A 24764-nucleotide genomic window follows, 5' to 3' on the forward strand; every position below is an offset into this window, starting at 1 on the left:
AGGACATGAAATCGGAATGGAGAATTGTAGATAGTGGAGTGCCTCAAGGATCGGTATTGGCACCAATACTTTTCCTGGCATATATAAATGATATGCTGGAGAAAATAAGCAGTTACATGAGCCTGTTTGCAGACGATGCAAAATTGCTGAGACATATAAGGAACAGTAAAGACTGAAATTCTGCAAGAGGACCTAAATAAGATTTGGGACTGGAGTATGAAATGGGAGATGGATTCAATGTGAAGAAATATCATGTAGTAATGTAAATGGGTGAAAGTGAAGGGAGACCAAAATGGACATATAGAATGGGAGATGGAAAAATATTAAAAGTTCAAGAAGAGAGAGTTCTGGGAGTGATACTACAAGATAATCAACAGTCTGAGAGTCATGTTGATAAGATATTCGGTGATACGTATAGAATGGTAAGAAATATAGGAATAGCATTCCACTACATGGATAAGGATATGATGAAGAAGATAATAACCACTATGATTAGACCAAAACTAGAACATGCAGGAACTGTGTGGTCTCCCCATAAGAAGAAACACATAAAAAAACCTGAAAGAATACAAAGGATGGCATCAAAAATGGTTTTGAGAACTGGAGGGATTGTCATGTGAAGAAAGGTTAAGGGAAATGAACCTACCAACACTGAAACAAAGAAGAGAAAGGAGAGACCTAATACAAATTTATAAATTATGGAATGAAATGGAAGAAATAGATAATGAGGAGTTGCTACTAATAGAAGGAAGATACACCAGCAACACATGAGGACACAGTAAAAAATTGAGGAAAGGAGGATGCTTGAGAGACATAAAGAAATATAGCTTCTCGCAAAAAAACATAGAGATTTGGAACAGACTAAGTGAGGATGTGGTATTGGCAAAGAGTGTACACAACTTTAAGGAAAAGCTGGACAAATACAGATATGGAGATGGGACCACACGAGCGTAAGCCCAGGCCCTGCAAAACTACAACTAGGTAAATACACACACACACACACACACACACACACACACACACATGCAATAAAAAACTCATGAACCCAGTGAATGGTACCGAGTGTTGAAAAGAACTACAAAAGGATCTGGATAAATTACATAACTAGAGTAAAGCATGGAAAATCAACTTAAATGCCAAGAATTTTCACACTTTAGTAAACTGAGAACGGAGTAGGACCCTCTCCCGGTTTCATATAATCCACATTGATATTCTTCACGGCCATCATCACTCCACCTCCCCTTTTTTCATTTCTCTTTTCAATAGTTTATATTTGTTATCTCCCACTTGGATATTAACCCTCACTGAATTTTGTCTCCACAGAGCACTGACCAACCTCTTTTGTTCTCCTAAGAAGTCGCTTATCTCCAACCTCATCAAAATAGACCGTCCATGTTGGCATATGCCACATTTAAACCTTTTATGCCATTAACTGTTCTGCCCTTCTCACTTTCTCTTTCCTTAGATACCATATCCTTAGTCTCTGATGCAACATCCAGTAGAATCTTGTCTCCATGTTATCCCCAGCATTTTTTTGTTTCCATGGCTGTGTGCTTCTTTGGTTTCTCTTAATTCTTTTCTGAGGTGCGAAATTTCTAACTGGTATGCTAGGACTGGTAGGATTATTGACATAGTTTACTTTTTTTCAGGTAGAATGGCTGGTTGCTATTACTGTTGCTATTACTGCTAATCAAAAGTGCCCCATCCCTTTCCTACTATTTTTTTCTGATTTCTTATTTTATGGAAGAGTTTGCACATTTTTTGTCTAGATGCAGGCATGCCCCTACTTACAAACCTTGAATTGTTGTATGTACAATTTTTCATTACTCTTTTTTTTTCAGTCATACGAATTAAAGGATTTGTCTCCATATACCTACTACGTTGTTAAGGTGTACATCAGAGAGAAAAATGGGGACAAAATATTTCCTCCCTTCCACTCCCGCATTGTTCGGTCACCACAAGGAGGTGGGTATTCACAGTTCTTTCAGTTAGTCTTCCATCCAGCTTTTTACTTTCCCTTTTTAACTTTGTGTGTCTTCCAGTTTTCATAAGAGTTTTTTGTGTAGGACTGGATCAAAGTTTTTTTTAGATCAAGGTATATGCAGTCTGCCCATTCATCTCTTCCTTGTATTACATCTCTTAATCTGGAATAGAAACTAAACAGATTTGTAAAACATGAGTGTCCTCTCCTAAAGCTGTATTGTTTTTCTGTTAATATTTTCTCCCTTTCTAGAAATTCCATTAGGGATGTACCGATACCAAAATTTTGACTGATAGCGCTACCCCAATATTTGACCGATACCAATACCAATACCTGTGCGCTTATTTTTTAAATTTTTTCTATACAACAATTCCAGCGGCTAAAGGGCAACATCAAATGTTAAGAAAAAAAACACTACTCGTTGTTCCACCGTAGAATGGAAGAAAGCGAGGGAGGAGGCGCCTCGTGAGGTCTAGTTGACTCAGCTAGGTTAGCTTTACCATAATTGCCGTACATTTAGGCAGAAGACTGTGAAGAAATCCCCAGACCCTATCAGCATGCCCCGTTGCAGGGCGACTGTCTGACCGACTGAGGCAGGCAAATGAGGTGAGTGGAGGGGCTCCACCAATCCCGCGCCGAAGCTACTTAACCTGTATTATACGCATCCGCGGTACCAAAGGCTATACTGTATAGTGTATACTAAATATTATATACTTGTATTCAAAATAATATGAATCTTATCGTTTAAAGTGATGAAAATTAAATCGAGGGAAATTCCAAACTATGTAGTATCATAATACTACATAATTACACTTTTCTAATATTTTTTTCAGCAATTTAGAAAATCCAATTTCTGTTTGTTAACAAAATTAATGGCAACGAGTGACATGCTACGTACAAAACTCCTTCAAGTATCGGTAGTATCGGCAGAAAATCAGCCAATACTGATATCGATACTCTTAAAATGTGCCGATGCCACCGATACTGATACCAATACATCGGTACATCCCTAAATTCCATCCATTGTTTCTTGATTATTCCTTCACATATTTTACACACAATTTTGTTAAGGTTACTGTTCTATAATTGAATGGTTCTTTTTTACTTCTACTTTTATTAATATGAATTATATCACTTCTTTTCCACTCTCTTGGGACTTTCCCTGTTGTTACTGAACAAAATTTAAAATTTAAAAATTTTCAAAAACCAAAGAGCTAAACTAAAAACTAAAACAGGCACCTCCCTTAGGCCATGAGCATATATGAGAAAAAATGAAAAAAAAAAATCAAAAGTTCAAAGTTAATAAAATTAAAATTTATTTTTTTTTTATAATAAACTTAAAAAAAAAAAAAAAATTTTAATATTTATATTTAAGCTAGATAACAAAACCAAATGCAATGCAGAGATAATCACTTATATTTTCATATCAAATAAATATATATTTAGTATATCTTATAAGTTTTTTACTTTTTTTTTTATTTTTTTTTTTTAGTTTTTTTTTTTTTTTATTTAACATTTAAAAATCTAATAAATCACAATTTTAACTTAATACTTGAAATACTTGAGCAGAAACAACAAAATTTAAATTAATTTTTAATAACAAAAGCTATAATATCACATTCTATAATATACAATCACAACTTTGATTCACTATTCTTCCTGCCCTCCTCGATATACTGCTCTCTCTTCCTGCGGGGCTGCTTCAGGCCTTTTTCTTTTCTCGCTTCTGAGGTCACCCTGGGAGAGAAAAGAGAAATTAAAAGAAGAACAGTTGCTGCTGTGCTGATGATGGTGTTGGTGGTGTGTTTGTGCCTGGCCTCTGTGTGCCACTGTGTCCCTGGGTGGTCGGGTCTGGCAGGGAACTCAGGGTCGCCCTTCTGTCCTCCCTGCTGCAGGGAGTCCCACAGCACATCATCCCGAAGGGACGCCATGGGCCATTGGGAGATGGGCCGCCAGGAGGGACGCCCCTGCCCGCCTGTCTCTCCAGCCTGTCGAGCTCGAAGAGCAGCACAGAACAGAAGAGTTGGCCTGACCTTCCTGGGGAAGAACCCGACGAAGCTTCAAAATGCAGGCTGGGGCCAACCTGTTGCTACTGCTCAAGTTCTGGAATCCTGACCAAATCACTCTAGAACACTCCCTGCTGCTTGTGTGCACTAAAACTTGAAGATTTCGTCTGTTTCCACTTAAATTAAGAGATTTCCCGTCAACTAGTTGTGAAGTCTATGACTGAACACTCAGTTATGTCATGTATTATTTCCATCAGTTGTTGGTTGCATTCTTTGAGGATGTACCCTAAAACTCTTTCTGGGGCCGCTGCCTTCCTTTCTTCATGCTTTCTTAACATCTCCTGTGTCTCTTCCTTATCCACTGTAATATCACTCACCCCTGATGTTGTCCTTCCTCTCTGTGGTTTCTGAAAACTTGATTCCCTCATAAATAGTTTCTGGAAATTTTCATTCAGTATCTCAATCACTTCTTTTGTCACTTCATTAGTTGTGTTATTTACTTTTAGATGAATTACACCTTTTTTAATTTTTTTCTTTAATATATCTGTAGAACAGTTTAGGGTCTTTATTACTCATATGAACTATATCCTTTCCGTAATTCTTTTCCTCTTTTCTTCTTATTTTCACATAATTGTTTCTTACCAGTTCACATTTTTCCTTGTTTCTCCATGTAATGTTCTTTAACTCCTTGCCCTTTTGCACATCACATTATGCCACTCCTTTCTTCCTTTTGCTCTTGTTTTATACAGAGGTGCATATTCTGCAACACCTTGTTTGTGTATCCTGAGGAAAAGTTGTATTTTCTCTGAACATTTTCTCTGTCAATTTTTCATCTCATTCCAGTTTGTTTCACTGAGGAATCTTTTTTAAATCTTTTAAGCTTGTTTTTGCAAATTTCTTTCTGCTCTCCTTGTGCATTTCATTTTGCTTGCCCTTCATATCTGGTCTCTTTTTCTATTTCTAACATCATATGATCACATTTTCCCAAGGGACATGAGTGTCTTATTCTTTTCGTCAGATCTCTCTTTAGTGAATACAAGGTCTAATCTTGATGATTTGTCTTATCCTCTGATTCTTGTCATACCTTCCACCCTTTGCATCACAATGTTGTTCTGTGTCATCCCCAGTAATCTATTACCTCAGGTATTCTCGTCTCCCTTCCTCTTGAACATCTCCCATTTCACTTTCCTACATTTGAAGTCTTCCATTAATATTAGTTTGTTGATTTTTTCTTATTATAAGCCCCTGGCTATGAATTTATGGGCTCAGCTTCAAATCCTGTGCCAGGCAGTCAGGGTGCAGCTTAGCCAGCTGTTGACTGTACTGAGCATAGATTTTCCTCAATACACCTGTGTTTTATATGTGTTTACAACCATGTTTAATAATGATAAGGAACTGGAAAGTGTGAAAATGATCAGTGTGCCTCATGGATGTCTTATGTAAATTTCTCTACAGTACCAAGTCCACCTGAAGATGTTAGAGTTGAGAGTGAAATGGATGTCGTCAGAGTCACTTGGAAGCCACCATCCACGCCCGCTGGAGTCATCAAGACATACCATGTGTAAGTACATTCCAACAATCCATTGCTCAGTTCCCCAATGTAGAGAGCTAGGCAGTGTCCCTCTAGACAAACACACACAAACACAAACTAATATTAGTAAAAATAACAACTTTAGAAAGAGATGTAATTGTGGTAACTGTACATGCCCCCCAAAACAAACAGAAGAATGCAAAGACTTGGTAGGTAATACAATACAGTGTGTAAGAACTCTGCTGCAGCAAATGGAAGATAAGTCAGTGTGAATATTAATTGGGACATTTTAGATGTTCAGTGTGTGGAAAACTTTTGGGGCCAAGAAAACTTCTTTATGACCCAACATGTAAGGCACAACACACGAAAGAGAGACTTAGATGAACCTTCTTTACTAGCCCTTATATTTACCAGACAAGAAAATGAAGTTGACAATTAGAAATATACCCCTTTGCCAGGCAAGAGTAATCACATGGTCCTGGAGTATAACTTTGTGGTGGCATATGATTTAGAAAATGAAAATGCAGATTACAATAAGCAATTAGATTACAAAAAGGGAAACTATGAAGAATTAAAAAGGTGTTTTCTGGAAATAGACTGGAAGGAAGAGTTAAAGGCTTGATACATCAATGAGCAGTGTGAAAAATTTTGTATGTTTTACAAAACAGGAGTACAGATGTTTATTCCTCACAATAAGACAAAGACTGAAAGAATAAAAAGTGGTTTAATGAGGAATGACAAAAAGCTTAAAATAAAAGAGATTTACTATAGAATTTTTTAAATAATTGATTTAAATTAAGATGTAAATTACAGTCCTCAGTTTATGAGTGCCTTAGTTTACGAGTGTTTTGATTTACGAGCAAAAAAATCCCACAAAAAATGCCTTGGTTTAAGAGTGGTGACTTGGTATACGAGCATCCTGTTTGTTCCTTTTTTTTTTTTTTTTTTTTTTTTTTTTTTTTCCCTCCCACCCCCCAGGATATATGGAGGCTGTCATGGTCAAGCATGTATGTCCCTTCGAGGAGGAACCACAAACCCTTGCCGGGTGACGGCTTATGAAGGGGAAGGGAGGATGCTGATAGACTGACTCTGGCTTACGTCAGCCTAGCTGATCAAGTCGGTCTTTCGACAAGGGCTGGCATGTCTCTTTGTACAAGTCGAAAACGTGAGCGTGGGTTCCCTTTGTTCACTGCAAGACGAGAGTGCTCAAAGCAGAAAATACTGGGAATTGAGTTTCAGTTAGGGCTGCCACCTTGATCTAAAACAAATAAGGAACGCAACATCCCATCCTCCAAAACAGACCGAATCCAAATTTTAAGGAACGGGTGGCAACCCTAAAATTTCTCTGGCCTGCCATGACTGACAGCCGCTGCCTGCTGCTGGTGAAGGCAAGAGGAATGGGGGAGACATTACGACACGTATTTTACACGTATTTCAGGACGACCCTTGATTAACCTAATTTTATGGACTGGTTTTGTGGTTCACCAAAAAATGCACTCACTACATTTTTTAAATACTGAATTTTATCTGCTTAACCCTTGAAGCGCGGGTGTCTACAATAGGCGACAGCTGGTGCCTGGTGCTCGACAATAGTCAACAAGGCATTTTTTGACTTAGCTCACCGTCATATTTATTTTGTTTATGCTGAAGTAGGGTAAGCATGTCGTTTTCTTTCAAACAATACCCAACCATGCTCAGTCAGTGTATGACTTGTGTAAGCTTTGGAAAGATGTCCGCTAGACATCCCACCTCTTCTCACCTTCCAGTGAATTTCATCCCTTTGACCTCAATACCTATCAGGGGCATCAAGAAGGTCTAGAAGCTAACTTTTGGGGGGGGTTTGGTTCATGTAAACTGTATAAAAGTTATGCTTCTTATTACTAAATCATAGAAGGGAAGTCCACTCGGGGTGGAAAACTGTCTATAAAAATGTTCACTCAGTGATCCTACTTCAATATTCCATACGCACTCTCCCAAAGGTCATATAGCCTTCAACTCAACGTCAAAAAACAGTTAAGGGTATGTACTTTACAATGGTACTTCATTCAGTTACATGAGTTAAGTAGAAGTGAAGGTATGAAAGGTTGAAGTGAGGTATGTTTTTGCCTGAATATGCCCGCGTGGGAGGACAGGCACAGCAAAATAAGCCCGCGCTTTGAGGGTTAACCATTCAGACAGGCAAGTATGGAACAAATGGCATTCTGTATTTTAAGGAAAGAGTGGCAAGTTGGCAACCCTAAGGCGTCATTTGGCGATATATGGCCTTCTTGAACGACCCCCTATTCTCAAGACTGTTTTTTATCTCCCTCCCGTAATCCTCCAGAGCGCTCTATCTTGTCCATATGATTGGATGAACCAACACTTCCTCATTTTGTCACTCATCAAGGACAACACGCATTAATTTAGTCACAGTTACGGGATCTACAGTTCATTAGGAGTATTTCAGTAGCTACTTAGCATCATTGCATGCGACGGAGTTTCTTAAAACGTCCTTTTTCTCTACAAAATATTGACAGATTGCATCGTTTCAATTTCTTGTTTCTAACAATGATGATGTTTTCATACCGGGAAGTTCTTACTTATCATAGAGTGATGCTTTAAGATGGTCTGTGGTGCAACAGTAATACAACAGTAACCTTGTGAACTCTATGTCCACCCACACCTAGCATGGTTACCCATGGGAAGCTCAGGAAATGGTCATCGCCATAGGTCTACGGAGGTGCAGCCAGCAAGACAGTGGCCGTACCCAGGCCTGCCACAGCTTGCACAGAACCCCCGATTCTTGCCAAGAATTTTTGGGGAATTCTTTAAAATCTGTCACGCCAGAACAAGAAACGCAAGAATTTCGCATGATTTTAGATTAATTCTTGCTCAGTCTACGATAATTCTTGACCGCCAGATGACGGCTCTAGTTAAAAGAAGGAATAAACACCAGGAACACAAGAGGACTCAGTAAAAAATTGAGGAAAGGAAGATGCTTGAGAGACATAAAGAAATATAGCTTCCCGCAAAGAAATATAGAGGTTTGGAACAGACTAAGTGAGGATGTAGTATCGGTGAAGAGTGTGCAAAGCTTTAAGGAAAAGTTGGACAAATACAGATACGGAGATGGGACCACACGAGCGTAAGCCCAGGCCCTGTAAAACTACAACTAGGTAAATACACACACACACACACACCACACACACACACACACAGATGGCAGAAGTGGTACCTATATACAAAAGTGGAAAAAAGGAAGAACCCCTAAATTACAGACCAGTGTCTCTGACCAGTGAGTATGCAAAATATGTGAGAAATTAATAAAAGAACAATGGATGAGATTTCTAGAAGAACATAATCTAATCACAAACAATCAGTATGGGTTTAGGAAAGGCCGCTCATGTGTGACAAACTTGCTGAGCTTTTACTCAAGAGTGATGGACAAATTACAGGAAAGAGACGGATGGGTGGATTACATTTACCTAGACTTAATGAAGGCATTTGACAAAGTTCCACATTCAAGACTGCTGTGGAAACTAGAAAATAAAAGAGGATTGAGAGGGAAAATGAAGTGCTGGATGGAAAGCTACTTAAGAGGAAGAGAGGTGAGAACTGTGGTTAAGGACACTAGATTGGAATGGAGAATAGCACCAGTACTCTTCCTAGTCTGTATTAATGATATGCCAGAGGGAATAAACAGCTACATGAGCCTGTTTGCTGATGATGCTAAACTGCAAAGACATATAAGAAACAGTGAAGACTGCAAGGAGCTGCAAGAAGACCTAAACAAGATTTGGAAATGGAATCAGAAATGGGAGATAAAATTCAACGTGAAGAAATGTCATGTTATGGAAATGGGAAAAAGTGTAGAAAGACCAAAATGGACATATAAAATGGGAGATGGTGAAATATTAAAGAAAGTAAATGAAGAGAGAGACTTGGGAGTAATAATGCAAGATTATATGCAACCAGGAAGTCATATCAATCGGATCTTCGGTGATACATATAACATGGTGAGAAATATAGGCATAGCATTCCACTACATGGACAAAGAAATTATGAAAAAAATTAATAACTACTATGATCAGACCCAAACTAGAATACGCGGAAACAGTGTGGTCTCCACATATGAAGAAACACAGTAAACCTAGAAAGAATACAGAGGATGGCAACAAAAATGGCTCCAGAACTGGAGGGACTGACATATGAAGAGAGACTAAGGGAAATGGACTTGCCAACACTAGAGCAAAGAAGAGAAAGAGGAGACCTAATACAAATATATAGGCTGAGTAAAATGGAAGAAGCAGATAACGAGAAATTGCTACTAAGAGAAGAACCTTCCAGCAGGAATACTAGAGAACATAGTAAAAAGTTGAGGAAGGGAAGATGCTCAAGAGACCTAAAGAAATATAGCTTCCCACAAAGAAATATAGAGGTTTGGAACAGATTAAGTGAAGAAATAGTATCGGCGAAGAGTGTGCAAAGATTCAAGGAAAAGTTGGATAATTATAGATACGGAGACAGGACCACACGAGCGTAAGCCCAGGCCCTGTAAAATTACAACTAAGTAAATACACGCACACTGATAAAACTGAACCATTAAATTATAGGCCAGTTTCTTTAACAAGTGTAATGTACAAGATCTGTGGAAGTATAATAAAAAACAATGGGTTGAACATTTAGAAAAGGGAAACATGATAAATGAAGGACAGTTTGGATTTAGAAAAGGGAAATCGTGTGTCACCAACTTACTAAGTTTCTACTGAAGAGCAACAGATGTGGTGCAAGAGGGAGAAGGATGGGCTGATTGTGTATATCTCGATTTGAAAAAAGCTTTTGGCAAGGTCCTGCACAAGAGATTAATCTGGTAACTACGGAAATGGGGAGGAATGGGTGGAAAGGCTATCGAGTGGATAAAGGTTTACTTAACCCGTACAGTACCGGCCGATTTATATATTTTTGATTTGCCCGGTACCGGCTTTTTTATTTATTTTTATTTTATTTTATTTTTTTATCATTATTATTATTATTTTTTTTTATTTATTTATTTATTTATTTTTTTTTTTTTTGCTTATAAATGTTCCATGTGATGGGAAAAGTGGAAAAAATAAGAAAAAACAATGTCATTGACCTACTTTTCGCAGGAGAACTCCATGAAGTGTTACCACGGTGTGGCTGGAAACGGCCTCTGTACATGATCGATGGTTTATGGAGGATTTGACAAGTGATAGAGGCCAGATAGCCCATTTTTGTTGCACACAGTTGTAAAATACTCCAGAGAGCACCATTTCATGGGGTATAAGTGTGGGATTTTCAGGACAGTAGAATCTTGTGTTACAAAGGCGGCTCAATATAGCATATATCCTCATCTGGCACATAATCCTTGTCTGAACCAGAGTCTGAGAGTGCTCCCACATCTACGTCAGATGAGGAAACCTCAAACTCACTGTCTATTGCCATATGGCAAAAGGAATGGGCTGTCGCGACATTGTTTACACTTGGTCTTGATCTTGATGTCACAGGTGGCTTGTGATTCCTCCCCGGCTTGGGTTTTGTTGCCAATGCTACAAATGCACTCGCCCAGTGTTCCCATTGTCTGCAGCAGTCTCTGTAGCAAAAATAAACCCGCTACATCGACTGTAACAGTGTTTAGCAAGCCCGACGTGTATACGCGTCGCTAGTATTTCCTGCAACCATAGGCACTGACGCGTATACGCGTCGCTAGTACTGTACGGGTTAACAGGAAGAGAAATAAGAACAATGATTAGAGAAGAGAAATCAAATTGGAGAAGAGTAGAGAGCGGAGTTCCTCAGGGCTCAGTTCTGGCACCAATAATGTTCATAATATATATAAATGATATGCCGATGGGTATAAAAAGTTATATGATTCTTTTTGCAGACGATGCAAAGTTAATAAGAAAAGTGAAGACGGAGAAAGACTGTGAAGAACTGCAAAAAGACCTGGATAGAGTGTACAGATGGAGCCAGTTATGGGAGATGGAATTTAATGGAAACAAATGCCATGTTATGGAAATGGGGAAGAGTAAAAAAAGACCGAAGAAAGCATACAGGATGGGAGAAGAGAACTTAAAGGTGGTACATGAAGAAAAAGATTTGGGAGTAATGATGTAAGACACACTATCCCCAGAGAGGCATATAAATAAGTTGTTTGGAGAAACCTACAGGATGATGCAAAATATCATTCCATTATATGGACAAGGAAATGATGAAGAAAATAATAACAACACTGATAAGACCAAAGCTTGAATGTGCTGCAGTTGTATGGTCGCCTCACAAAAAGAAGGATATCAGAAAGTTGGAAAGACTACAGAGAATTGCAACTAAAATGGTCCCAGAACTCTCGAATATGATGTATGAAGACAGATTGAAGGAGATGGACTTGATGACACTGGAACAAAGGGAGAGAGGAGATCTGATCACACTGTAGAAGTTGGTAAATAAGTTTGATGAGGTGGATAGAGATGATCTTTTCTCTACTGCAAGAACGCGAGGGCTGAGAGGACATGGAAAGAAACTTGATAAAGGAACCTGTTTGAGTGACTTGAAGAAGTATAGTTTTTCACATAGAAGTATTAACACATGGAACAGCTTGCAGGAAGAAGTGGGGAGGCGAGCAGTGTTCATCAAATGAAGGAAAGGCTGGATAAATGTAGATATGGAGACAGGACTATTAGAGCTTAGCTCAGGCCCTGTAGACTACAAATATATTGGTAAATACACACACACAATATTATTGACTGGTTGTAAGATGAGTGGGAGGGAGGATGATTTCAGGTGGAATACACCGAAGAGAAGAGGAATTGGATCACGAAAACAGACGGATATGGATAGTGCTGATGATGACAGTGATGATGAAAGGTATGGTACAGGTAGCTTCTCAGGTTTTGCGAGTAAAGAGTTGGGTATTTACAAGAGAATTTTGCTTATGGAAAGGAAACTAGACAAGTGGATCGGAATAGTGAAGAGCAGGGATGAGGAGGAATTGCAAAACAGAGAACATCAAAGAGACCAGATCACGGGTGCGAAATTTAGAGGAAAGGGAGAAGAAACTGATTCAAGAAAATGAAGAGGTAAAGGAAAAATTGGCAAAATATGAAAAATCGATGAAGGAAGGACTAGGAGAGGCAAGAAAGGAAAATGAGAATTTGAAGGAAATAGTGAACAAAGAGGAACAAGAGGAGCTGGCCGCTGAGTGAGGTGCTGTGATACGTGTTCGTCTGATTTTTGATTTCTCTCAAGATGACTAAGATACTGCATTAAATTTTGTCAGAAGCTTGGTGATTCTCAAAGCGAAGCAATTCATAAGATTCAGCAGGTGTTTGGAGACAATGCTATGGGGGTAACACAAATTAAGGAGTGGTTCAACCAATTCAAAAATGGCCGCACATCGGTGGAGAGTGACGAGCGTTCTGGAAGGCCACAAACTGCTCGGAATGCAGCTGTTGTTGCGAGGGTGGAAAATCTGGTAATGGGAGATCGGCATTTGACCGTACGAGAGATTGCCGAAGAGGTTGTGATCAGTAAAGATTCCGCACATGCAGTTTTGCGTGATGATTTGAACATGTGCAGAGTGGCTGCGAAATTTGTGCCCAAGGTGCTGTCAGCAGAACAGAAAGAACACAGTCTTCAGGTTGCACAGGACATGCTGGACACTGCCAACACTGATCCTGAGTTTCTGAACACCATGATAACTGGAGATGAGTCACGGGTGTATGGGTACGACCCAGGCTGTAAAAAGCGCAACAGGCGCAAAACAAAACCAAGGTCATGCTAACTGTGTTCTTTGATGTCCGTGGAATTGTGCATCACGAATACACACCGGAAGGACAAACATTGACAAAAGAATACTATCAACAAGTTCTCAAACGACTCCGTGATGCAGTTTGGCGCAAAAGACAAGACCTCTGGACGGAGAAAAACTGTCATTTGCATCATGACAGTGCTCCAGCTCATTCATCGCACCTGATCCAAAATTTCTTGGCCAAACATGGAATTCCAGTTGTTAACCAGCCTCCCTACTCTCCAGACATGGCTCCTTGCGACTTTTGGTTACTTCCGAAATTGAAGACGCCATTGAAAGGATCCTGTTTTGAGAGTAGAGAAGAGATAATGCAAAACGCAACGGCGGAGATGAACACCCTTCCAATCGAAGCCTACCAGAAGTGTTTTCAGCAGTGAAAGGATCGGTGGGCTAAGTGTGTGCAGGCGCAAGGGGCCTACTTTGAAGGGGATTAGGGTCCCAATCCCGTCAGGTACGTAGTATATTTTTTCTGGCCAAAGGTCGGATACTTTTTAGACAGACCTCGTATGGAGAAGGAAAGGCAGATATAGAAAGTGTAAATCTGGAGGACAGAAACAGAGAAATTATGACAGGGAAGAATATGAGACCATGATTGAAGATACCATCCAGAGTTTGAGTAGGTTACTCAAAGCTAACGAGAGAGTCTTGTCAGTTGGAGATTTTAACTGTAAGGAGGTAAATTAGAAAATATTTGAAAGTGGAGGTAGCGAAACGGCATGGGGGTAAAGATTTTTAAGATTGATGATGCAACGGGTGAAGGAAAACACGAGATACAGAAGTGACGACGAACCGGCGAGATTGGACCTGGTGTTAACAGAGGGAATGCACTTGTTGAATGAATTAAGGTATGGATGCCCCCTGGGAAAGAGTGATCACATGATAATAGAGATGGAAACAGAGGAGGAAGGAAGTGAGGGGGATGAATCATATAAAAGAAACAGGTTAAACTATAGGAAGGCAGACATGGAAAATCTCAGAAAATACTATGGAGAGCTAGACTGGGAAGAGTTAATGAGAACAAGAGAAGTGCAAGAAAAGTATGATATTTTTATGAAGGCGTATGAATCAGGAGTTATGAAATATGTACCAGAAAATTAACCCAAAGAAAAAGGAAAAAAGGACTGGTTTAATGCAAGATGTGCTAAGGCAAAAGGAAAAAGAGATAAAGCATGGAAGAGATTGAAAAGAAATAAAAAAACAAAGGAATAAAGAAGACTTTAAGATAGCGAGAAATGAATTCGTGAAAATAAGGAGAGAAGAAGAGAAAGGATATGAAAAGGATATTGTCGAAAAGTGCAAGGAAGACCTAAATTGTTTTATAGATTCATAAATGGAAAAATCAAACCAAGGGAAACAATAGAAAGATTGAGTGATGGGAATGTGATAATCAAAGATCCTAAAGATGACTGAGCTACTAAACAAAAGGTTCCAGCAAGTTTTTACAAAAGAATCACAATTCAGTGAACCACAAGATAACAAGATAAATGTTCATGTGGAAAAAGTCATAGTAACTAAAGAGGAGATATATAAAATGATGGAGGAGCTGGAAGAGAAGAAAGCAGTTGGACCGGATGGAGTTTCAGGTTATTTATTGAAAGAATGCAGAAATCAGCTGGTTGGTCCAGTAAATGATGTCATAAAATGCTCAATAACAACTGGTTAAGTACCAAAGGAATGGCAGAGGGCTGAAGTGGTCCCTATATAGAAAGTGGAAAAAAAGGAAGAACGCCTGAACTACAGACCTGTATCATTGACCAGTGTAGTATGTAAAATATGTGAGAAAGTGATAAAGAAACAATGGACAAGATTTCTAGAAGAGCATAATATAATCACAAGTAAACAATATGGCTTTAGAAAAGGGTGCTCATGTGTAACAAACTTACTGAGCTTTTACTCAGGAGTGACAGACATAATACAGGAGAGGGACGGATGGGCTGATTGCGTTTACTTGGACCTGAAGAAGGCATTCGACAAAGTTCCACATACAAGACTACTATGGAAGCTGGAGAACAAAGGAGGATTGAAAGGGAAAATGATGAACTGGATGGAAAGTTACTTAAGGGGAAGAGACATGAAAACAGTGGTAAAGGACATGAAATTGGAATGGAGAATTGTAGAGAGTGGAGTGCCTCAAGGATTGGTATTGGCACCATTACTTTTCCTAGTATATGTAAATGATATCATAGGGAGTAAACAGTTATATGAGCCTGTTTGCAGACACTGCAAAACTGCAAAGACATATAAGAAACAATAAAGAATGAAATTCTGCAAGATGACCTGAACAAGATTTGGGAATGGAGTATGAAATGGGAGATGGAATTCAGTGTGAAGAAATGTCGTGTAATGGAAATGGAAAAGAGAGAAGGGAGACCAAAATTGATATATGAAATGGAAGATGGAGAAATATTAAAGAAAGTTCAAGAAGAGAGTGCTGGGAGTGACAATACAAGATAATCAACAGCCTGAGAATCATGTTAATAGGATATTCGATAATACGTAGAATATTCTGTTATTAAGATTCTTCCAAATGATGTTTTCTATGCCCTCTCTGGCCTCAACACTCAGAAGGCTTATGGACCTGATGGAGTGCCTCCTATTGTCCTTAAAAACTGTTCTTCCGTGCTGACACCCTGCCTGGTCAAACTCTTTCGTCTCTGCCTATCAACATCTACCTTTCCTTCCTGCTGGAAGTATGCCTTTGTACAGCTTGTGCCTAAGAAGGGTGACCGCTCCAGTCCCTCAAACTACTGCCCTATAGCTTTACTTTCATGTCTATCTAAAGCTTTTGAATCAATCCTTAACCGGAAGATTCAAAAGCACCTTTCCACTTCTAACCTTCCATCTGATCGCCAGTATGGGTTCCGCAAGGGGCGTTCTACTGGCGATCTTCTTGCTCTCTTAACTGACTCTTGGTCATCCTCTCTTAGCTGTTTCGGTGAAACTTTCTCTGTTGCGCTAGACATATCGAAAGCCTTCGATAGAGTCTGGCACAAGTCTTTGCTTTCTAAACTGCCCTCTTTCGGATTCCTCTCTCTATTCCTTTATCTCCAGTTTCCTTTCTGGCCGTTCTATCTCTGCGGTGGTAGACGGTAACTGTTCTTCCCCTAAACCTATCAACAGTGGTTTTCCACAGGGCTCTGTCCTATCACCCACTCTCTTCCTGTTATTCATCAATGATCTTCTTTCCATAACAAACTGTCCTGTCCACTCATACGCCGACAACTCCACCCTGCATTATTCAGCTTCTTTCAATAGAAGACCCTCTCAACAGGAAGTACACGACTCCAGACTGGAGGCCGCAGAACGCTTAACCTCAGACCTTGCTATCATTTCCGATTGGGGCAGAGGGAACAATGTGTCCTTCAATACCTCAAAAACTCAATTTCTCCACCTATCAACTCAACACAATCCTCCAAACACCTATCCCCTATTCTTCGACAAGACTCAGCTATCACCATCTTCAACACTAAACATCTTCGGTCTATCCTTTACTCAATATCTCAACTGGAAACTTCACATCTCCTCTCTCGCTAAATCAGCTACCTCAAGGTTGGGCGTTCTGTGTCGTCTCCGCCAGTTCTTCTCCCCCACGCAGTTGCTATCCATATACAGGGGCCTTGTCCGCCCTTGTATGAAGTATGCATCTCACGTGTAGGGGGGCTCCACTCACACAGCTCTTTTGGATAGAGTGGAGTCTAAGGCTCTTCGTCTCATCAGCTCTCCTCCTCCTACTGATAGTCTCCTACCTCTTAAATTCTGTCGCGATGTTGCCTCTCTTTCTATCTTCTATCGATATTTCCACGCTGACTGCTCTTCTGAACTTGTTAACTGCATGCCTCCCCCCCTCCCGCGGCCTCGCTGCACACGACTTTCTACTCACGCTCATCCCTATACTGTCCAAACCCCTTATGCAAGAGTTAACCAGCATCTTCACTCTTTCATCCCTCATGCTGGTAAACTCCGGAACAATCTTCCTTCATCTGTATTTCCTCCTGCCTACGACTTGAACTCTTTCAAGAGAAGGGTATCAGGACACCTCTCCTCCTGAAATTGACATCTCTTTCGGCCACCTCTTCTGATTCTTTTTTAGGAGCAGCGAGTAGCGGGCTTTTATTTTATTATTGTTTCCTTTTTTTTGTGCCCTTGAGCTGCTTCCTTTGTTGTAAAAAAAAAAAAAAAATGGTGAGAAATATAGGATTAGCATTCCACTACATGGATAAGGATATGATGAAAAAGTTAATAACTACTATGATCAGACGAAAATTGAAATATGCAGAGGAAGTGTGGTCTCCCCATAAGAAGAAACAAAAAACTAGAAAGAATACAAAGGATGGCAACAAAAATGGTTCCAGAACTGGAGGGATTGACATATGAAGAAAGATTAAAGGAAATGGACCTACTAACACTGGAACAAAGAAGAGAAAGGGGAGACCTAATACAAATTTATAAATTATTGAGTAAAATGGAAGAAGTGGACAATGAGGAGTTACTACTAAGAGAAGGAATAAACACCAGGAACATAAGAGGACACAGTAAAAAACTGAGGAAGGGAAAATGTTTCAGAGACAAAGAAATATAGCTTACTGCAAAGAAATATAGAGGTTTGGAACAGACTAAGTGAGGATGTAGTATCGGCGAAGAGTGTGCAAAACTTTAAGGAAAAGTTGGACAAATACAGATACGGAGGCGGGACCACACGAGCGTAATCCCAGGCCCTGTAAAACTACAACTAGGTAAATACACACACACCATACACACACACTCTGAAGATAATGATGATGAATTTTTACTTGGTTCAAAAACTTTTCAATCAAATTCCATTTATGATATCTGATCTATGTCTCTCATAGTCTCCTAAGTTTTAATCTCATTGAAGTCTGATGAACTTTCCTGACATGTTTTGAAGGAAATTCTGGTTGATTTCATTAGACCCATAAAGAAGTATCCATTTGAAAAGCGACTCTCTCCCCACCTCAAAACTATGACATGATTAATGAAATTATGTCCTCAGGGGAGTGTCCATGTAAAAAATGGCCCCTTAAACCTGGCCTTCAAACAGTCACAAATTTGACACAAAAGTATGTACAGTATTTCAGATTGGGTCATAACTTACTATTGCTTGTCTTTTGCTTCCCTACTCCAGGTTTGTGACACCTCCAAAACCACCACGAGACATACAAATCTCAGGAACTTTACATGAGGTCACAATCCCGCAGTCAGACTTGTCTCAGGATGTAACCATATGGGTAAGTGAACCTGACCAGTTGATTTGGATTGAAAAAAATTATATAAAATATTTGGAAATATACTAATGCAGTTTTTTATAACAGGTTGTTATAAATTTCATTTCTCCAGCTTGCTGTGTGTGGGGTACATATGTCACCATTACTTTCAGTTTCTCACTGTATTTCGACTGTAATAGAATACTTAAAATTTCTGTATTATCTGGTTCTGTTCTCACTTTTATCACTTTAAATCTGTTTTGACCAATATCATCACCCCTCAACCACTCCTTCCGACTCTTTCGTTTCTATATGTATAATAATTGCACTCCTCTATTCCCACCATTTTTGTACCTTTTGCTAGTTTTGTTTCAGTGATACACATTACATCTGCTTTTACATTGTTCAGGTAGTCTTTTAATTCTATATATATATATATATATATATATATATATATATATATATATATATATATATATATATATATATATATATATATATATATATATATATATATATATTTTTTTTTTTTTTTTTTTTTTTTTAGGTCCGTCGACATTATTGTATGTTAACCTAAGTTTTTTCGTTACCTTCTTTTCCCTATTGTTGTGGCTTTTTACTTGCTCTCCTCTTCCCTCTTCCTGAGCCACCTCTTCATCACTCAGTCATATTGCGCTCTTCAAAAAAAAACTTTTTCTGACTGTTCTTTTTTCATTTCTGTGCTTTTCTTTGCTCACAATTTCTCTCAACTCTTTCCTCTATGCTCATATTTTTCCTTATGTATGTTTCTTTATATTGTTCTCTACCTTTTAGTATTCCACTCTGACTTATAATCATCTCGGTTGCTGTTTGTGACTTTAACTTCAGCTTAATTGACCTACTTTTCCCTTCTTCATATTTTCCTAGTCTCGTCGTCCACCTCCTCTGTCAGCATTTTCTCTTCTTTAACACCCATTATTATCACACACCTTTTCTTTTCTGCTATTTCTCTAACCAAGTCTTACTTATTTTTTATTACTTGAACAACCTCATGTTCCATCTCTGCTTTTCTTTTTTGTTGTTCCAGAGTGTCTTTGAAACTACCTTTTCCCTTTTCCCTTTCTTTTTTCCATGCATTTATTTCCACATCAACTATTTATTTTCCACATGTGTGTGTGTGTGTGTGTGTGTGTGTGTGTGTGTGTGTGTGTGTGTGTATGTATATATTTACCTAGTACACCTCTCTCCTTTAGTTCTTTAGTTTTTACTGTTAGAATGGAACACGTATATATCTATTCATCTGTTGTAAATATTCATAAAAGTGTCATGTTTCTCTTGAATATTAGTACATCTTTTCATATCAGTCCACTTTACCCCACCAAAGAAAGTATCAAGTCCAACGTCATCAGCCTTAGGGTAGTTTTTCCTTTTTTCCTTATAAGCCTCTTCTCGATATTCACATCCTTCCAAAGTTTTCATCTCCAATAGTTCATGGTCACTCTTTCCTAAGGGGCACTCATGACTGACTCCTTCATCCAAGTCCACGTTTTTTGTGAAAATTAGGTCAAGTCTCGATGGTTCGTCATTCTCTCTCAACCTTGTTTCTCCTTGCACCCATTGCGTCATCAGGTTATCTGTTACCAGCCTCAATAGTTTACTTCCCCAAGTATTTTCACCACCCTCTGTTACAAAATCTTTCCATTTCACTTCTTTGCAATTGAAGTCTCCTGTTAATATTACCTTTTTATTATTTTTTATTTCATCTGTCAGTGCCCGTATTGTATTTTCCAGCATATCGTTATTATGTTATTCTTCTCTCCACCTTTTACCACTACCTGCACAGCCATCACCTCTGTACTGTCATTTCCATATCTCACTTCAGTCACCTTCAAGTTTTATTTTATCATTATTATCACTCCTCCTCCCTTTCCTTCTTTCCTATCTTTTCTCCAAATGTTGTACTTGCTCTTTCCCTCCAGCACAAGTTCCAGTTCTTTTACAAGCTTTGTTTCAACTATACACATAATATCTGGATCGCTCTTCCTTAAATAATCAGTTAGTTCTTTGATATAAGACCATCTATGTTTGTGTACGCAATCTTTAAACCTCTCTTCCCTTCTCCCATTTTTGTCCCTCTTTCTATCAACACCCTTACTCCCTCCATTCGCCTCCTATCCACCACTTCTTCAGTTTTTCATTCTTCATTCTCCAAAAAAAATTCTTCTTTCATCATTTCTCTTTTTCACTTCATTTATCATTTCCATAGCATTCATTCTTTCATCGTCTGACATATTTCTCCTCACATATTTGCTTATATTCTTCAGAGTTGTTTAGTTTCCATGATCTTTTTAGTATAGTTTCTGTTGCCATTTGGGATCTTAGCTTTATCTTCAGTGGTCTGTTTTTTCCTTCCTCATATCTTCCCAATCTAGTTATTTCCTCTACTTTTTCCTCTATCTTTTCCTACTCTTCATTATCCATATTTCTCAATATACGGTACTATTCACTTTACTCCTCTCGTAACTCTCTCTCTGAGCCTTCACTGCTTTTTTTCTTCCTTGACACCAAACAGTATGACACACTTTTTCTTCTCTGCCATGTCCATCACCATTCCTTCTCTGTTTTTTAGTACATTCATAACTTCTTTTTTTTCTGTCTTGCTTCTGTTCCTGTTGCTTTTTTTCTGTCTTGCCTCTGTTCCTGTTGCTTTTTTCTGTCTTGCCTCTGTTCCTGTTGCTTTTTTCTGTCTTGCCTCTGTTCCTGTTGCTTTTTTCTGTCTTGCTTCTGTTCCTGTTGCTTTTTTCTGTCTTGCTTCTGTTCCTGTTGCTTTTTTTCTGTCTTGCCTCTGTTCCTGTTGCTTTTTTCTGTCTTGCTTCTGTTCCTGTTGCTTTTTTCTGTCTTGCTTCTGTTCCTGTTGCTTTTTTCTGTCTTGCTTCTGTTCCTGTTGCTTTTTTCTGTCTTGCCTCTGTTCCTGTTGCTTTTTTCTGTCTTGCTTCTGTTCCTGTTGCTTTTTTCTGTCTTGCCTCTGTTCCTGTTGCTTTTTTCTGTCTTGCTTCTGTTCCTGTTGCTTTTTTCTGTCTTGCTTCTGTTCCTGTTGCTTTTTTCTGTCTTGCCTCTGTTCCTGTTGCTTTTTTCTGTCTTGCCTCTGTTCCTGTTGCTGTTGTTCTAGAATTTCCCTAAAGCTCATTTTTTCCTTGTCTTTTTCGCATCTCTACTAATTCAATTCATCATTGACCACATCCTTAATCTTTTCCTCTACCTTTACACCCACACTCTGCTGATCATTTCCTATCTTCTTTGCTACCTCTCTTTTTATCATTTCTTCCATCTTCTTCTCCATGCCTTTGTTTGTCCCCATCACACTAATCTCTCTCCATTTTCAAAATTTGTTCTCATGGTCTTTTTTTAATTTTTCCATCTTCAGTTGCACAATTTCTTTTTGGCTTTACAGCTGTTCCTTAGTCAATTTGATTATTTCTTCTCTCAAGTTCTCTACCATTTTCTTTGTCTCCTCATCTCTTTTCCTTGCCTTATCATCTCTCTGTTTTACTTTGGTCAGTGCCTGAATCACTTCCCCAAACTCTGCTCTCAACTTCCTCATTTCTATCACTATTATGTCAGTCCTGCTCCACTTTGTTTATTCTTTTCCATTGTACTAGTTCCATTGCTGATAGGGGCTTCGTGGTGCAGTGGTTAGCACACTTGACTTACAACTGAGAAAGCCCAGGCTCAGTTCCCGGGCAGAGTGGAAAAATTTGGGCGGCTTTTCCGATACCCTACACCCCTGTCCACCCAGCAGTGAATGGGTACCAGGTATTAATCGGGGGTTGTATCCCGTCTCCTGGGATCTGTTCCCTTCTCCTATAACTCCTTCCATTTCTGTCTCTCTCTGGCATATGGCCACAGATGTTGCGCCGACTAAACGAAACTTTCCAACTTTTTCCATTGCTGATTTTGGTGTGAAGTCCTCAAAACTCCCCCAAGTCCTCTCCCCGTCGATTAGGAGACTCCGCCAGAGTCCGCCATCTTGAATCTTTGTTTACCTCCCATCCAACCTCCTTCCTCTCCTTCTCCTCCCCATTTTACTTAATGCTTCTCACTCTCTCATAATCCTCTCAATTTCTGAACTCCTAGGAGATGGAACTCAAATAACTTAGCTGTTGCTCGGGCCCTTTTGACTGACAAATAGATTATTGTTCTCCACTTCGTCTGTCCATGTTCTCTCACTTCTGTGATCGGTGTGGGTGGGTGTATTTACCTATTTGTAGTCTTCAGGGCCCAAGTTAAGCTCTAATAGTCCCGTTTCCATATCTACATTCATCCACCCTTTCCTTCATTTGATGGACACTGCTCGCCTCCACCACTTCTTCCCGCAAGCTGTTCCATGTGTTAATACTTCTATGTGGAAAATTACACTTCTTCAAGTCACTCAAACAGGTTCCTTTATTAAGTTCCTTTCCATGTTCTCTCAGCCACTGCGTTCTCGTATTAGAGAAGAGATCATCTCTATCCACCTCATCAAACTTATTTACCAACTTATACAGCGTGATCAGATCTCCTCTCTCCCTTCTTTGTTCCACTGTCATCAAGTCCATCTCCTTCAATCTGTTTTCATACGTCATATTCTAGAGTTCTGGGACCATTTTAGTTGGAATTCTCTGTATTCTTTCCAGGGTTGGCATTGATTAAATCAAATTTATTTAATCAAATAATTAAATCATTGATTTTTTTATTTAAAAAATCATGTTTTTTTTATTATTATTATTATTATTATTATTATTATTATTATTATTATTTTTATTATTATTATTTTTATTATTATTATTATTTTTTTTTTTTTTTTGGGGGGGGGAGAGGTTCCATAAGTTAAATTAAACTTTGTGTCTCTAGTAAAGCAAAGAAAGCAACAGGACTTGAACAAGCATATACTGTAGATGCCACTGAACTGGTAATCTCACAAAAGCAAACTGCAGAGGCACTGACTGTGACCGACCAACTGGTGGAAAATACATGTACTGAGTTTAGTGAGTTCTCTTGCTCTAATGTTGCCAACTTGCCATATGTTTTTTACAAGCTAAAAAATCAGCCTCCTTTAGTCTTTACTAACTTGGCAGGCAATATATCAAAATAATAACCAAGGTTTGGAACCAAACAGTAACAGAATAAAATTAGATATTCTTCTGTATGGTAGTAATATAATATGCTGTCATGAAAATGACAACTTCAGGCAACTTTATCTGTCCTAAACCTGGTCCTGTACCAACTACAAACAAGTATTGAACAAGTATTTATCTGGATCCTTGACTGTGCTCAGACTTACAGGCCCTAAACTTAAACTTAAAGTAACCTATGGAGACTTTCAAATCGCTCAGCAGGATAGAGAGAGAGAGAGAGAGAGAGAGAGAGAGAGAGAGAGAGAGAGAGAGAGAGAGAGAGAGAGAGATTAAAAAAAAAAAAAATTGATTTTTTTGATTTTTTTTTTAAATAAAAAAAATCACCACCCCTGATTCTTTCCAACTTTCTGATATCCTTCTTTTGTGAGGCGACCATACAACTGCAGCATATTCAAGTTTTAGTCTTATCAGTGTTGTTATTATTTTCTTCATCATTTCCTTGTCTATATAATGGAATGATACGCTTATATTTTGCATCATCCTGTAGGTTTCTCCAAACAACTTATTTATATGCTTCTCTGGGGATAGTGTGTCTTGCATCGTTACTCCCAAATCTTTTTCTTCATGTACCACCTTTATGTTTTCTTCTCCCATCCTGTATGTTTTCCTCGGTCTTTTTTTTACTTTTCCCCATTTCCATAACATGGCATTTGTTTGCATTTAATTCCATCTCCCATAACTGGCTCCATCTGTACACAATCCAGGTCTTTTTCCAGTTCTTCACAATCTTCCTCTGTCTTCACTCTTCTTATTAACTTTGCATCGTCTGCAAAAAGACTCATATCACTTTTTATACCCATCGGCATATCATTTTTATATATTATGAACATTATTGGTGCCAGAACTGAGCCTTGAGGAACTCCACTCTCTACTCTCCTCCAATTTGATTTCTCTTCTCTAATCATTGTTCTCATTTCTCTTCCTGTTAAGTAATCCTTTATCCACTCGATAACCTTTCCGCCCATTCCTCCCCATTTCTGTAGTTTCCAGATTAACCTCTTGTGCGGAACCTTGTCAAAAGCTTTTTTCAAATCGACATGTACACAATCAGCCCATCCTTCTCTCTC

General features: G+C 38.8%; 1 long non-coding RNA gene across 1 annotated transcript in view; it reads left to right on the forward strand.

Annotated features, from left to right (window-relative positions):
• Positions 1-1820: 1820 nt before the first annotated feature.
• Positions 1821-24764, forward strand: part of LOC126990494 (uncharacterized) — a 37722-nt gene continuing 14778 nt past the window's right edge. The window contains exons 1-3 of the long non-coding RNA XR_007744413.1: positions 1821-1965; positions 5443-5548; positions 18466-18568. This is a non-coding gene — a long non-coding RNA (uncharacterized LOC126990494). The remainder of the gene's footprint in view (positions 1966-5442; positions 5549-18465; positions 18569-24764) is intronic.

Source organism: Eriocheir sinensis, unplaced genomic scaffold, assembly GCF_024679095.1.
Source record: "Eriocheir sinensis breed Jianghai 21 unplaced genomic scaffold, ASM2467909v1 Scaffold1699, whole genome shotgun sequence".
Taxonomy (NCBI): Eukaryota; Metazoa; Arthropoda; class Malacostraca; order Decapoda; family Varunidae; genus Eriocheir; species Eriocheir sinensis.